The sequence below is a fragment of the Microcaecilia unicolor genome, chromosome 5 (genome assembly GCF_901765095.1).
Source record: "Microcaecilia unicolor chromosome 5, aMicUni1.1, whole genome shotgun sequence".
NCBI classification, from domain to species: Eukaryota; Metazoa; Chordata; class Amphibia; order Gymnophiona; family Siphonopidae; genus Microcaecilia; species Microcaecilia unicolor.
In genome coordinates, this window is record NC_044035.1 from 346,187,329 (window position 1) to 346,204,189 (window position 16,861).

At 42.9% G+C, this 16,861-nt stretch overlaps 1 protein-coding gene across 1 annotated transcript in view; it reads left to right on the forward strand.

The window, feature by feature from the left end:
• The window catches only part of ATP2C2 (ATPase secretory pathway Ca2+ transporting 2), a 211,102-nt gene that overhangs the window by 125,855 nt on the left and 68,386 nt on the right, over positions 1–16,861 (forward strand). The gene's annotated exons all lie outside the window — the stretch shown is intronic.

Here is a 16,861-nt window from a genome sequence, read left to right on the forward strand (position 1 = left end):
TCTCCTTGACTCGAGCGTCTCAACAGATCACAGCTCGGCTGATGTTGAGATTTCTCGGTCATATGGCCTCCACAGTCCATGTGACTCCTATGGCACGTCTACACATGAGATCAGCTCAATGGACCCTAGCTTCCCAGTGGTGTCAGGCTACGGGGGATCTGGAGGATGTCATTCGTCTCTCCACCGAATTTCGCAATTACCTTCATTGGTGGACCATTCGATCCAATCTGGTCTTGGGACGCCCATTTCAAATTCCTCAGCCACAAAAAGTGCTGACGACGGATGCATCCCTTCTGGGGGGGGGGGGCTCATGTGGATGGGCTCCACACTCAAGGAGTTTGGTCCGTCCAGGAGACACATCTTCAGATCAACCTCTTGGAATTACGAGCGATCTAGAATGCACTAAAGGCTTTCAGAGACCTGCTGTCCAATCACATTGTTCTAATTCAGACAGACAATCAGGTTGCCTTGTATTACACGAACAAGCAGAGGGGCACCGGATCACACCCTCTGTGTAAGGAAGCCGTCAGGATGTGGCTTTGGGCTCATCAGCACGGAATGATTCTCCAGGCCACATATCTGGCAGGTGTAAACAGTCTGGCTGACAGATTCAGCAGGATAATGCAACCTCACAAGTGGTCCCTGAACATGGACGTTGTCCACAAGATCTTCCGAGCGTGGGGCACCCCCTCGGTGGATCTTTTTGCCACTCAATACAATCACAAAGTTCCTCAGTTCTGTTCAAGACTTCAGGCTCACGACAGACTAGCGTCAGATGCTTTTCTCCTACATTGGGGGTCAGGCCTTCTGTATGCGTATCCTCCCATACCTCTAGTAGGGAAGACTTTGCTGAAACTCCAGCAAGACCGAGGAACCATGACCCTGATAGCACTCTACTGGCCTCGTCGGATTTGGTTCCCTCTTTTTCTGGACTTGTCTTCAGAAGAACCATGGAGATTGGAGTGTTTTCCGACCCTCATCACTCAGAATCAGGGGTCACTTCTGCATCCCAACCTCCGGTCTCTGGCTCTCATGGCCTGGATGTTGAGAGCTTAGAAGTTGCCTCCTTGGGTCTCTCTGAGGGTGTCTACCGGGTCTTGCTTGCTTCCAGGAAAGATTCCACGAAAAGGAGTTAAGGTTTTAAATGGAGGAGGTTTGCCGTCTGGTGTGACAGCAGGACCCTAGATCCTTTCTCTTGTCCTACACGGACCCTGCTTGAATACCTTCTACACTTGTCAGAGTCTGGTCTTAAGACCAACTACATAAGAGTTCACCTTAATGCGATTAGTGCTTACCATCAACGTGTAGAAGGTCAGCCTATCTCTGGACAGCCTTTAGTTGTTCGATTCATGAGAGGTTTGCTTTTGTCAAAGCCCCCTGTCAAACCTCCTACAGTGTCATGGGATCTCAATGTCGTCCTCACCCAGCTGATGAAACCTCCTTTTGAGCCACTGAATTCCTGTCATCTGAAGTACTTGACCTGGAAGGTCATTTTCTTGGTGGCTGTTACTTCAGCTCGTAGGGTCAGTGAACTCCAAGCCCTGGTGGTTCATGCTCCTTATCTCAAATTTCATCATAACAGGGTAGTCCTCCGCACTCATCCTAAGTTTTTGCCAAAGGTGGTGTCGGAGTTCCATCTGAACCAGTCAATTGTCTTGCCAACATTTTTTCCCCGGCCACATTCCCGCCCTGGTGAGGACAAGTTGCATACCTTGGACTGTAAGAGAGCATTGGCCTTTTACGTGGAGCGGACAAAACCCTATCGACAGTCCGCCCAGTTGTTTGTTTCTTTTGATCCCAACAGGATGGGAGTTGCCATCGGAAAACGCACCATCTCAAATTGGCTAGCAAATTGCATTTCCTTCACTTACGCCCAAGCTGGGCTGACTTTGGAGGGTCATGTCACGGCTCATAATGTCAGGGCCATGGCTGCGTCAGTGGCCCACTTGAAGTCAGCCTCCATTGAAGAGATTTGCAAAGCTGCGACGTGGTCATCAGTTCACACATTCACATCTCACTACTGCCTTCAGCAGGATACCCGACGCGACAGTTGGTTTGGGCAGTCGGTGCTTCAGAATCTGTTTGGGGTTTAGAATCCAACTCCACCCGCCTAAGCCCATTTCTGTTCTGTTCCAGGCAGCACTCTCACTTAGAGTGTTTGTTTTTAGGTCAATCTCAGTTATGTCCTCGCCGTTGCGAGGCCCAATTGACCAAAGTTTGTTGTTTTGAGTGAGCCTGGGTGCTAGGGATACCCCACATGTGGTGAGCTCCAGCCTGCTTGTCCTCGGAGAAAGTGAAGATACATACCTGTAGCAGGTGTTCTCCGAGGACAGCAGGCTGGACATCACCACAACCCTCCCTCCTCCCCTTTGGAGTTGTAGTTTTTTTCTTGTTTGCTTGTTATCTAACTGAGGGAAGCGTGCGGGCGTCGAGGGTGAGAAGTCACTCGCGCATGCGCGGTGCATTGTCCCTGCGCCCATCGCGCACCTTCTAGAACTTTTTGATTTTTCCGGAGCTCCTGGGCCGTCGCGGACGACGACCCACGTGTGGTGATGTCCAGCCTGCTGTCCTCGGAGAACACCTGCTACAGGTATGTATCTTCACTTTCTCCGAGGACAAGCAGGCTGCTTGTTCTCACGACTGGGTGACATCCGCGGCAGCCCCCACCAACCGGAAGAAGCTTCGCGGGCGGTCCGCACGCAGGGCACGCCCACCGCGCATGCGCGGCCGTCTTCCCGCCCGTGCGTGACCGTTCCCGCCAGTCCTTTCTTTTCTGCGCCTGGAGAGAGTCGTGCGACTGCCGCTCTCTCTTAGTCAGCCCCGGAAAACCGTCTCGTTCTTCGCGAATTCGTTTATTTTTTGTTTCTGTTGCCGCGCGCTCCAGTTTTTCTTTTTCCTTTAAAAAAAAAAAAAAAAAAAGCACGCGCTTTATTTTCCCTCGTTTTCTAGCGAGGGCGTCGCGTTGCGGCCTTGTGGCTGCGCGGTCGATTATTTTTCGAGGTGTGATTTACCGCCACCATCGACGACTTTAACTTCGCCAACGCGATTTTTCCGTCGATGTCCTCGAAGGTCCCGAGTGGATTTAAGAAGTGTGGTCGGTGCGGCCTTTATTGTCACAGTAAGCACAAAACTAAGCCATTGAGAGAGATTGCTCCAAAGCAGTAACTGAGCTGCATGTGTACTCTGAGCATGTGGTCTACAAGTGAATTTTCTAAAGGAAAACTCCCCCTGTGATGTTTCAGCTCATAGGGGTGAAATTTTTCAACCTGTATGAAGGTGAAGAAACTCAAGTGCCATGGTAAATTAAATCAGAGTACTTCTGTGAGAGGCCAGTGGGGCCAAAGGAAGTACTGCCCTCAGGAGGACAGAGATGAATGCACAAGATTGGGGGTGGGGGGGAATGAAGTAGAAAGGATACAGACTTAGTGGGATCATCTTATATTTGAGGATGTCTTTCATTCAGATTAAGAATGGTGTTTATATAGCCATGGTAATATTTTGTTCTTTCCTATTCTTCTAAGAACTAAGTCGTTGAGAAATTCATTTTTTATAATCTTTGCTCCTTGCACTGGTTCAAGTGTCGTGGTACATACTTCTCTGTTCATATTTCCATTTCTATGTTAGTGTGTGAGCCATAGCCTACCCTGTCTATAAGTGAAATCCCTGTAGTCTCTTCATTGAAAGTCAGCTTATTTTCAATGTCTTCTTTGTTCTTGCCCATATTAAAGTTTGAGCAGAGGTTGCTGATAAACTGCAGAATTCTAGGTGGTATCTCTTACTCTGATGATAAACTTGTGAAAGGATATCTAGATTTAGCTCATGCCTTTTCAGTGAAAGCTCAAACTGAGTTACATTCAACTACTGCAAGTATTTTCCGTCCCTGGTGGGTTTACAGCAGGCTTGTTCAACGTACGGTCCGTGGGCCAGAATCTGGCCCACCAAGTGTTTTTAATTGGCCCTCGGAAGCTCAGCGGGATTCCTTCTTCCCTCGCTGTAACTCTGCTATCTGCAAGCTTGAGCCTCATGGTACCGGAAGTTCTGTTGGTCTTGCAGTTTCAGGTCTTGGCTCAAACTTACAGATAGCAGATTTGCGTGGGGAAGCAGGAATCTTGCTGAGCTTCTGCTGGTGCGGGAGGTGCTACAGATGATGCATGGAGCAGAGTATTCTCCTTGACCTAGCAAGGCCGCTCCAAGTATGAAGGACGCTGCAGGAGTGGATGGGTTCACTTGGCTACAATAGGGATCAATAGCTACTGCATATTGATGTCTCATATGATGCCAGCCAACCAGGGAATATACCAATGTGTTGTGAGAGAGTGGGTCAAATGTGAGCATGTTTAATGGCATCAAATTTAGGCGAAGACAGTGAAGATTGCTACCTTGGATGTCAACCCTAGAATCGAGCATTTCATTTTGGCTTTAATGTGCATGTGAAGATTTTAAAGAAGGTACTAGTTCAACGCATGGAAAATAATAGGGGGATTTCCATGTTTTTTAACCATATACCACAAATTCCTCAGAAATGCATCTTAGACTCGGGGGGGGGGGGGGGTCATTTTATAAACGTTTTTTGCAATACTTGTAAAGTGGAGGACATGAGAAAGAGATTGGGTAAAGGCTGAAGGGGAGGACATGAGAGAGAGACCGGGTATACTCAGAGAGCACGTGTGGATGGGATTCTCAGAAAGAGAGCATTAGTGCATGCATATGTTTTGCCTTCCAACTGTTACAAAATATAAAATGTGGTCTCCAATACAGAAAGGTTAAACAAGCCTGGTCTACAGTCTTAAGTTTGTACCTGAGGCAGTGGAAGGTGAAGTGACCTGCTCAAATTTGCAATCAGCAGCAGTGGAATTTGAACCCTGGCTTCCATTCTCAGCTCTCTGCTCTAACCACTGGGCTGCTTTTAACAGAGTACGGTGCATGGGCCTGAAGCCAGTTTTCAAAGGGGAATGCCCTACAGAGTTTGTTTTGAAAATTAAGTTTTACCCTTCCAACTTTGCTAGGGTTATAATTCATCAGGCTTGCCTCTTTTCTTCACAGAAAGGGGAGAACATTTTTCAGAGGAGTGTGTGCCTTTTTTTTCCAGGTAAACACTTGTTTATTTGCTGAAATTTTAAGCCCACAACTCAATCATCAGCTTTTTGTATCAATCCATGAATCTGATTGAAAGAACCTATATAAAATGTACTTTATTTTCCTTTTAAGCCTGGTAGCTTTATCCTGCTCCTTTGGGTTTCTAGCTTAGCTGGATCTTGCCCCTTGGGTTATAATGCTCTGAGCCTTCATATGTAGGTAACCTATGGGAGAGAAGGGCATTTCCAAAATATTTAAACTTTTCCTCTTTCCCTCTGTTGTAGTGACACACCTCTGACTAAGAGGTACAGATCAATATTTCCTCCTCAACCTAATAAGTAGTGTTGGAGCTAGTGGGTTTCACTGTGGTGCAACAGCTGGCAATTCTTACTCTTTCTTCTCTTGTCCAGTCCCTCTCTCCTGTGTGCTGCCATGACCTCTGAGTGGAACAGAAGCTTGACTTGGCAATCGAAGCTTGACTTCCAATATGTCAACACTCATTTCTTGTGCACATTCATGGAAACAAAATGCCACATTCATAATAGTACAGGCCCTTCTCCCTCCCTCTAAGCCCCACCACCCCCTCCCTGGGCCTACTGACCATCCCCTGGTAGTCAAGGCAGGAGCAGTCCCCAGACACTCCTGCCCATGCTAGCTCCAATACTGCTATGACCTCCAGTGGCAGCCTCGTGAGACTATGGCTAGATGTTGCAGAGAGGACACGGGCAGTAGCGACTTGGGATTGCTTCTGCTCCGACTAATAACATTAAAATAGTAGTAATAAAAACTAAATATTAGCAATGCTTAGCATATAACTAACCATCTTAGGGGACTTTAGTTTACATGTTCCCACTCCATTAACAACTTAATTAATAAATCACCAATAATAAGATGCAAGCAGCAGTCCAGCAGCAAGAATGGGGGCTATCCACTCTTGCACCATTTCATATGTTTGATTTTTTTTCCCAGTTGGTGAGAAATCGTATGTGTGTACTCAGTGCAAACAGCTCTTAGCACTCAAGGAACATGTCCGATCTCTGAGGGCTAGAATACCAGACTTGGAAGAGCTCAGGCAGACAGAGAAGTTTATGGAGGAGGCCTGCCTCCAGTCTGGCAACCTCATTGTGCAGTGGCGGCTAAGAAGAATGTTAGGAATTATTAGGAAAGGAATGGAAATCAAAAATGAGAATGTTAGTTTCTTTGTATCGCTCCATGGTGCGACTGCACCTTGAATACTATATGCAATTCTGGTCACTGCATCTCAAAAAAGATATACAGAGAAGGGTGACAAAAATGATAGAGAATGGGATGACTTCCCTGTGAGAAAAGGTTAAAGCGGCTTCGGCTTTTCAGCTCGGAGAAGAAATGGCTAAGGGGAGATATGATAGAAGTCTGTAAAATATGAGTGGAGTGGAATGGGTAGATGTGAATTGCTTGTTTACTCTTTCCAAAAATATTTGGACTAGAGGGCATGCAATGAAGCCATTAATAAATTTAAAACAAACTGGAGAAAGTAGTTCTTCACTCAACGTGTAATTAAACTCTGGAATTTGTTGCCAGAGAATGTAGTAAAAGCAGTTAGCTTAGCAGTGTTTAAAAAAGGTTTGGCGGGAGGAGTCAAGATGGCTGCAGGTCCCTGACGTTTCGTTCTGGTCGCTCCTAACTGGCCTCTGTTTTCCTGTGAAATTTTCTCCTTTCCTTTGGAAAATTATGACGCTGTTCCCACCAGGTCCAACTACACTGTTGTTCCAGCCTTGGATCAATCAGTTGTGTCCTCAAGGGTTGAAGCTGGGAATGTGAGCTCCACATTGGACGAAGGCAGAGGAGTGCCTTCCCTGTTGGAACATAAAACATCTCTTTCTCCCTGGCAGTGGGTTCCCCGCCATGCCCAGCAGCTAGAGCAGAAGCCCAGAGTGCACTGAGCACTGGAGAAGTGGTTACATCGGTTGCACAAGGTGGGGTTGGAGCTTCAGCTGGGGAGCTGCTTATGGATGGATCAACTAGTGGCCATTTGGAGGCCCCCACGGTAGTAGCTATTGTTGGAATGTAATTGTATTTTACATGCATTGCCTGTCACCTATTATTTCTCTGTGATTACTCTGTGACCTCTGATGTGAATTACTTAGAGAGGTCACACTGCTATGCAACTTCCTGTGGGGGTTAGACACATCAGATGCAGCACATGCAGCACATGGAGCACATGGAGCTCATGTTCTCTCCTAACCTGAGAGGATCTATGGTGGTGTGAGCATCCATTACCATCTAAGCACATGGAAGGAGCTGATAATACAAATGTATAGTAATATGTATATATAAGCCTGTCTGATTATAATCTAACTACAAACTGTGAGTAAACAGATGTTTTGTTACTTCAACTTTAAAGTGACTCAGCAGTGAATTATTCAGGGGTGAATGAGAGAGAGATGAAGAAAGAAATTAACATTTCTAAAGCTGAAGCTGTGTGTACTAAGATCTGCTAATTATTTACTACAAATAATCCAACAAAAGGGTTATGGGCCCAGGGCCAGGAATTGAAAAAGAAGAGAAATATTACCAGGCAGAAAAAAAGGCCACATTTTTCTCTTAAGTTTTAAAGGAAAGATTCAGTCTGTCTCTCTCTCCCCCCACACAGCAGACAGAAGGCTAAGAAAATGGCTGAGGGAAGAAATTCACCATTTTTCTATTCTCTCAAGGTGCCTAAATTAACTGAGTTTAATTATCGGCAGTGGGAACTAAGATTCATATGTCTCCTTCGAGCAAAAAGATTAGATATATGCTTAGACCAAGACAGAACAGCTGAAAATATGGCTGAATGGGACAATGCAAACTATTATGTGAAGTGCATGCTTTTGGAAGCTCTCTCAGAGAAACAAGCCATATTAGTGGAGGGAAAAGATACACCAAAGGACATTTTATATAAACTGAGAACTATGTATGCAACTACATATGCAAAGCAGCAACCAATTTGGCTGGCAGAGTTGAATGAAACCAAATTAAGGGATAAAAGTAAATGTAATGATCACATTATGCATCTTATGTCTTCATTTCAAAAGCTAGAACTTTCAGGAATTCCCATGTGTGATGCATTGAAAAGAGCATTTCTTTTTACCTCACTATCAAAGAAGTTTGATGTTTTTAGGTCTGTAAATGAGGCCATTGAAGGGCAATCTTTTGAACAGGCAACATCAAAACTAAGGCAGGAATGCATAATAAATGATTCTGAGGAGATGTGTTCTCAAAGCAAGTCAGAGAGAAATGAAACAAATTTCTTGGCAAAGAACAGAGGAAGGCGGAGCTATGGGAAAACTCCACCCAAGGGCAAGCTGATTTGCTACTCATGTGGAAAGGAGGGACATGTATCTAAATGGTGTAAGGAAACACAAAACACTCCCTCTAGCTCACCTAAGCCAATGGAACTAAAGAATTTTCAAACCAGGAAATGTATGAAGGACAAAGATAAACACAAGGGCTTTCTAATGGCAGAAAAATCTTTGACTATGGTAAATAATAATTCAAATGAAAGTACTTGGATTTTGGATTCAGGGAGCACATGCCATTTAACCAATTGTAAAGATTTCTTTCAGGAAATGTGTCCAGAGGAAGGTATTCTTAAAACTGCAAACGCAGGGACTGCTAAGATCCAAGCAAAAGGTATTGGATTCTTAAAATGCAAAGTGTCTAATGAAGTTAAAGAAATTCCTGTAAGTGATGTCTTGTATATTCCCCAAGCAGTTTGTAATATGCTTAGTGTATCTACATTAGATAAGAAGGGATTTGTGATTCATTTTGAAAACAGTAAGTGCACAATCTCTAAAAATGATGAAGTGTATGCTGAAGCTTTTATGCATAATGATGTTTATAAGCTGAACATTTCAGGTGAAGCCTCACATATGGCGCAAGTAAGGAAGAATGATGGTAAATGTAGTCTGGAAATCTGGCACCGCCGCCTGGGACATCGTGATTCTAAGGTGATCCAGGATCTTTACAGTAAGCAACTGGCCACCGGCATTCAGATAAGTGCAAGTGCTGGTAAAATGGAGAAATGCATAGACTGTGTTACTCAAAAAGGTGTGAGACCCTCATTTCCTGCATACACAGGAAATAGGAGTAATAAAGTGCTGGACTTAATACACAGTGACTTATGTGGACCGTTTAATATCCCATCATTGGGAAATAACAGATTTGTGCTAATATTCTTGGATGATTTCTCTAGATATTGTGTGGCCTATTTGCTGAAAGAAAAAAGTCAAGTCACAGACATGCTGAAGAAATACGTAGCCATGGTGAGCAACAAATTTGAAAGAAAACCAAAGGTTCTTCAGACCGACAATGGTGGTGAGTTCACTTCACAAAGCATGCGCACATTTCTAGAACAAGAAGGCATTCAACATATCACAACAGTAGCTTATACACCAGAGCAAAATTCTGTTGCAGAGAGAAAATTTAGGTCACTTGTGGAAATGACCAGATGTATGCTGTCAGATAGCAATCTCCCTAAAAGACTATGGGGGGAAGCCATTCTCACAGCAGTGTACCTACAAAACAGAATGCCAACTAAAGGCGCTGAGCGCATACCACATGAGACATGGCATGGTAGGAAGCCAAACCTGTCACACATAAGAACATTTGGAAGTACAGCATATGCTCATGTACCAAAGCAAAGAAGGCATAAGCTGGATTCCACAACAGAAAGGGGCATTTTAGTTGGCTATGCTCCAGGACACAAAGGATATAGAATTTTGAATCTGAAAACTGGCATTGTTGGCATAAGACATGTTACATATTTTGATGAAAACAAAAGGGTTGATAAAGGCTGGATTATCCCAGATGAGCCTTATCATCCAGAATATGAAACTAGAACCATAATAGACATGCCAGTGTATATAAATGCCATACCAAGGCAGATGTCTGAAAGCAACTCACCTGTATCTAACGAGGAACAGGCAGAGGAAGCAGACACAGAAAGGATCATTGAAGAAGACAGTACAGTTGGAGAAGGGGAATCAATTGGAGAAGAACTCTCAGATTTTGAGGATGCGGAAAGGTCAGACCAACCTGTTGTCAGACGCTCATCCAGGGAAAACAAAGGTGTTCCACCCCCAAGACTGTCTTACCTAACAAAGTCAGCAGAAGCTCAAGAGCCCTTAACATGGGATGAGATTGAGAAAATGCCAGCAGAAGAAGCTGCTGAATGGCATAAAGCTGCACAAGAAGAAATTGATGCATTGGATAAAAATAATACTTGGATTCTTACAAAATTACCTCCTGGCAAGGAAGCTATAGGATGCAAATGGGTATTCAAGTTAAAAAGGAATGCACAAGGAAAAGTGGAAAGGTATAAAGCAAGATTAGTCGCAAAGGGATATCTTCAAAAATATGGAGAAGATTTTGATGAAGTGTTTGCACCTGTAGTGAAACACACGACAATCAGAACACTTCTGAGCATTGCAGTCTCAAAAGGCATGCAAGTCAACCACATTGATGTGAAAACAGCGTTTCTTCATGGAGAAATAACTGAAGACTTGTACATGGAACAACCAACAGGTTTCATAAATACAAAACAAAGACAGCTAGTGTGTAAATTAAACAAAGGTCTTTATGGATTAAAGCAAAGTGCAGAATGTTGGAATGATAAATTGCATGAAATATTGACAAATTTAGGATTTAAGCAAGGTGAAGCAGATAAATGCTTGTACACTAGGTGCACAAATGGACAATATGCATACATTTTAGCTTTTGTTGATGATCTGCTCATTGCAAGCAAAAGTGAGCAAGAGTACAAGGACATTGTAAAGTGTTTAAACCACAATGTTGAGATAAAAAAACTTGGAAATGTGTCATACTATCTTGGTATAGAAATTGAGAAACAAAATGATGGTTCTTATCTTCTAAGCCAGAAGCAGAAAATAAATGAGCTTATTGAAAGTTTAGGTATGCAAGATGCCCAAGTTGTAAGCACTCCCATGATCACTGATTTTCTGAAGGATGAAACAGTAAGAGAACCTTTACCAGATAACATCCAATATAGATCAGCCATAGGTAAGCTTTTATATCTAGCTACCACATACAGGGCTGATATAGCAAATGCAGTAGGAATTTTGAGCAGAAGGGTCAGCTCACCTACCAAATCAGATTGGACTGCAGTTAAAAGGATGGTAAGGTATTTAAAGGGTACCATTGATTGTAAATTAAAGATTTCAGCCAATAGTAATCCAAAACTAATATGTTACTGTGATTCAGATTGGGCAGGGGATCATTCTGATTATAAATCCACAAGTGGATATGTGTTTATGTATGGAAATGTACAAATTTCATGGGCCAGTCATAAACAAAGTATTGTGAGTTTGTCTTCTACAGAAGCTGAATACGTGGCTGTATCGGAAGCGTGCAGAGAACTGATGTGGATTGAAAAACTTTTGCTGGATTTCGGAATAGCTGAAAAGAGACCAATCCAGATAATGGAAGATAATCAGAGCTGCATCCGACTGTCACAGAATGACAAGGTTCAGTCACGCACCAAGCACATCGCAACGAAATACCACAACGTGCGAGAGTTGGTGAAAGAAGGGGTCATCAGTCTACACTATTGTCACACCAGTGAGATGACAGCTGACATCATGACCAAACCGTTACCCAGAGAACATTTTGTGAATCTGCGTATAAAGCTTGGACTTTGTATGAATAAATAATTGCATGACAGTTATGCATGAGAAGGGGTTTGTTGGAATGTAATTGTATTTTACATGCATTGCCTGTCACCTATTATTTCTCTGTGATTACTCTGTGACCTCTGATGTGAATTACTTAGAGAGGTCACACTGCTATGCAACTTCCTGTGGGGGTTAGACACATCAGATGCAGCACATGCAGCACATGGAGCACATGGAGCTCATGTTCTCTCCTAACCTGAGAGGATCTATGGTGGTGTGAGCATCCATTACCATCTAAGCACATGGAAGGAGCTGATAATACAAATGTATAGTAATATGTATATATAAGCCTGTCTGATTATAATCTAACTACAAACTGTGAGTAAACAGATGTTTTGTTACTTCAACTTTAAAGTGACTCAGCAGTGAATTATTCAGGGGTGAATGAGAGAGAGATGAAGAAAGAAATTAACATTTCTAAAGCTGAAGCTGTGTGTACTAAGATCTGCTAATTATTTACTACAAATAATCCAACAGCTATGGACTCCATTTGGAGTGCTCTGCAAACTGTAAACTTTGCTATGATGAAGACATCAACAGAGGTAACAACTTTGGTTAGGAAATTTGATTCCTTAACTGATTTTTTGGGTCAAGTTGAACAAATTTGTTTGGAGGTTAAAAGTCTGCAAGTATTTAAGAATGCTGTGGTTAGGCAGGCTGTTCATAGGCAGATCAAGTCTTTGGAAAACTATTATAGGAGGCCCAGTTTATGAATTTTGAACTTTCCAGAAGTTCTGTCCACTTCTCCCTTGGACATCTTCAAAAAGTATTTAGTTGAGATATTGAAGTTTTCTCCTGATGTTTTGCCTCCAGTAAATAAGATATGTTATCTTCTGGTTTCTTTAAAAAAAATGTCCAAGGTGAAATAGTTGGTTCAGAGCCTGAACCATCAATGGAGGGCAGGAGAGAGAGGGCAGACACTGGATGGCAGGGGCAGGGAAAGAGAGAAGGCAGACACTGGATGGCAGGGAGAAAGCGAAGACAGATGCTGGATGGAAGGGAGACCGTGAAAAGAAGATGAGGAAAGCAGAAATCAGAGACAACAAACTAACTGTAAATAAAATATTTGTTTTTCTTTTTTTGCTTTAGGATAAAGTGGCATTTTAGCTGTGTAATAAATGTTTATAAATAGAACATGGAAATAAGGTAATCTTTTTATTGGACTAATTTTAATACAGTTTGACTAACTTTCGGAGAAAAAAAACCCTTCCTCAGGTCAGGATAGGATACTGTAACATTGACCTGAGGAAGGAGGTTTTGGCCTCAGAAAGATAAATGTATTAGTCCAATAAAATGGTGGTATTTTATTTTCAATATTTTATTTCTGTTTGTTAATTTGTAAAGTGGTGATTGGTACTTGTTAGTTTTTTTCAAATTTACATCTGCTGTCTTTATATTTTGCACAGTATTAGGGGACATTTTCTGTTTCTGTGGTGTTGCATTGTATGCAGAATCTGTCATCTTGGGGTTTCAGTTTAATTTTTGTCTAAATAGAAAGTTTATGGTTTCTTATTCCACGTATTAGAAAAAAGGGAAAAAAGACTAAACGTCAGCCGGCGTGGCTAAACAGTAAGATAAAGGAAATCATTAGAGCCAAAAAACAATCTTTCAGAAAGTGGAGAAGAGAACCAACTGAAAGTAACAGGATAGATCATAAGGAATGCCAAGCCAAATGCAAAGCGGAGATAAGGAGGGCAAAAAAGGACTTTGAGAAGAAATTAGCGTTGGAAGCAAAAATACATAGTAAAAATTTTTTTAGATACATTAAAAGCAGGAAACCGGCCAAAGAGTCGGTTGGGCCGCTGGACGAAAATGGTGTTAAAGGGGCGATCAAGGAGGACAAAGCCGTAGCGGAGAAATTAAATGAATTCTTTGCTTCGGTCTTCACCGAGGAGGATTTGGGGGGGACACCGGTGCCGGAAAGAATATTTGAAGCGGGGGAGTCGGAGAAACTAAACAAATTCTCTGTAACCTTGGAGGATGTAATGGGTCAGTTCAGCAAGCTGAAGAGTAGTAAATCACCGGGACCTGATGGTATTCATCCCAGAGTATTAATAGAACTAAAAAATGAACTTGCGGAGCTACTGTTAGAAATATGCAATCTGTCCCTAAAATCGAGTGTAGTACCGGAAGACTGGAGGGTAGCCAATGTTACTCCGATTTTTAAGAAGGGTTCCAGAGGAGATCCGGGAAATTATAGACCGGTGAGTCTGACGTCGGTGCCGGGCAAGATGGTGGAGGCTATTATTAAGAATAAAATTGCAGAGCATATACAAAAACATGGACTGATGAGACAAAGTCAGCACGGATTTAGTGAAGGGAAGTCTTGCCTCACCAATCTAATGCATTTTTTTGAGGGGGTAAGCAAACATGTGGACAATGGGGAGCCGGTTGATATTGTATATCTGGATTTCAGAAGGCGTTTGACAAAGTGCCGCACGAAAGACTCCTGAAGAAATTGCAGAGTCATGGAATCGGAGGTAGGGTATTATTATGGATTAAGAACTGGTTGAAAGATAGGAAGCAGAGAGTAGGATTGCGTGGCCAGTATTCTCAGTGGAGGAGGGTAGTTAGTGGGGTCCCGCAGGGGTCTGTGCTGGGTCCGTTGCTTTTTAATGTATTTATAAATGACCTAGAGATGGGAATAACTAGTGAGGTAATTAAATTCGCCGATGACACAAAATTATTCAGGGTCGTCAAGTCGCAGGAGGAATGTGAACGATTACAGGAGGACCTTGCGAGACTGGGAGAATGGGCGTGCAAGTGGCAGATGAAGTTCAATGTTGACAAGTGCAAAGTGATGCATGTGGGTAAGAGGAACCCGAATTATAGCTACGTCTTGCAAGGTTCCGCGTTAGGAGTTACGGATCAAGAAAGGGATCTGGGTGTCGTCGTCGATGATACGCTGAAACCTTCTGCTCAGTGTGCTGCTGCAGCTAGGAAAGCGAATAGAATGTTGGGTGTTATTAGGAAGGGTATGGAGTCCAGGTGTGCGGATGTTATAATGCCGTTGTATCGCTCCATGGTGCGACCGCACCTGGAGTATTGTGTTCAGTACTGGTCTCCGTATCTCAAAAAAGATATAGTAGAATTGGAAAAGGTACAGCGAAGGGCGACGAAAATGATAGTGGGGATGGGACGACTTTCCTATGAAGAGAGGCTGAGAAGGCTAGGGCTTTTCAGCTTGGAGAAGAGACGGCTGAGGGGAGATATGATAGAAGTGTATAAAATAATGAGTGGAATGGATCGGGTGGATGTGAAGCGACTGTTCACGCTATCCAAAAATACTAGGACTAGAGGGCATGAGTTGAAGCTACAGTGTGGTAAATTTAAAACGAATCGGAGAAAATGTTTCTTCACCCAACGTGTAATTAGACTCTGGAATTCGTTGCCGGAGAACGTGGTACGGGCGGTTAGCTTGACGGAGTTTAAAAAGGGGTTAGATAGATTCCTAAAGGACAAGTCCATAGACCGCTATTAAATGGACTTGGAAAAATTCCGCATTTTTAGGTATAACTTGTCTGGAATGTTTTTACGTTTAGGGAGCGTGCCAGGTGCCCTTGACCTGGATTGGCCACTGTCGGTGACAGGATGCTGGGCTAGATGGACCTTTGGTCTTTCCCAGTATGGCACTACTTATGTACTTATGTACTTATGTACTTATTCTATAGTGGATTAGGGTGTATCTGTGTTTGTGAAAAAGACATGGCTTTCAGTTGGCATTGACTGTGCAGGATCCACGATCTGTACTATTCTGTCTGGTTTCGTTTTACAATAGGTAAATTGATGTTCTAGTGCTCACTGTAGTGTTTATGATGCTTTCCTTTTCCTTGTGTGACTCGTAGAAATTACTGCTTATGGTATGGTAGAATTGCTCTATAGTTCTAGTGTTTTGTATTCTCGGTGTGCCTAGTACTGGATTTTGGAGGGGGGTGTTAAAAAAAATGACCGGCCCCAGGTGTCAAATACCCTAGGTACGCCACTGTTTGTTCCAGAGCAATTACGCTCCTCTTTGGACTTGAAGAAGTTGTAGTGTATATAACAACTAACCCTGCATATTTGTATATGACCTTGAAGTAGTACTTGTTAAGCCTTGTGTTAAAGCAATTCTTACCTTCTGTTTAATCTCCTATATTTTGATTGTCTCCTTCCCCTGTTTCATAGTAACATAGTAGATGACGGCAGAAAAAGACCTGCACGGTCCATCCAGTCTGCCCAAGATAAACTCATATGAGCTACTTTTTGTGTATACCTTACCTTGATTTGTATCTGCCATTTTCAGGGCACAGACCGTAGAAGTCTGCCCAGCACTAGCCCCGCCTCCCACCATCAGCTCTGCCACCCAATCTGGGCTAAGATTCCGAGGATCCATTCCTTCTGAACAGGATTCCTTTATGTTTATCCCACGCACGTTTGAATTCCGTTACCGTTTTCATCTCCACCATCTCCTGCGGGAGGGCATTCCAAGTATCCATCACTCTCTCCGTGAAAAAATACTTCCTGACATTTTTCTTAAGGTGTAGAAGCCTTGTCACTAAACATTGCTCCTTTCATAATAATTATCCAGAGATTCTCTCCTACTGTATGTTACAGGACCCTGCCGATAACATCAGAAATTGGCTTACTGCACTATGGCATGTTCATGCAAGAGACTGAACTGTTTCCTTTTTGTGTTCTAAGGAGGGATTTATTTTTATATGATATAGTTTTTCTTTGCCTGTATTTCTATTTTCTAGAGTTGTCTTGATGATTGTTTATAAATGAATAAATATAAAATAAAAAAAAAGTTTAGATAACTTCTTAAAAGAAAAATCCATAAGCCATTATTAAGATGTACTTGGGAAAATCCACTGCTTATTTCTAGGGTAAGCAAAATAAAATCTGTTTTTACTCGGATCTGTTTTAAGATCTGTTCTGGGATCTGGTCAGATACTTGTGACCTGGATTGGCCACTGTAGGAAACAGGATACTGGGCTTTGCCAACCAGCAGTTCTCTTAAGGCGTCCAGGTACACAATTTAGTCTTAGTGGAAAATGTTTATTGGTGGCAGGCAAATCGGTTCTGTTCTTTGTATT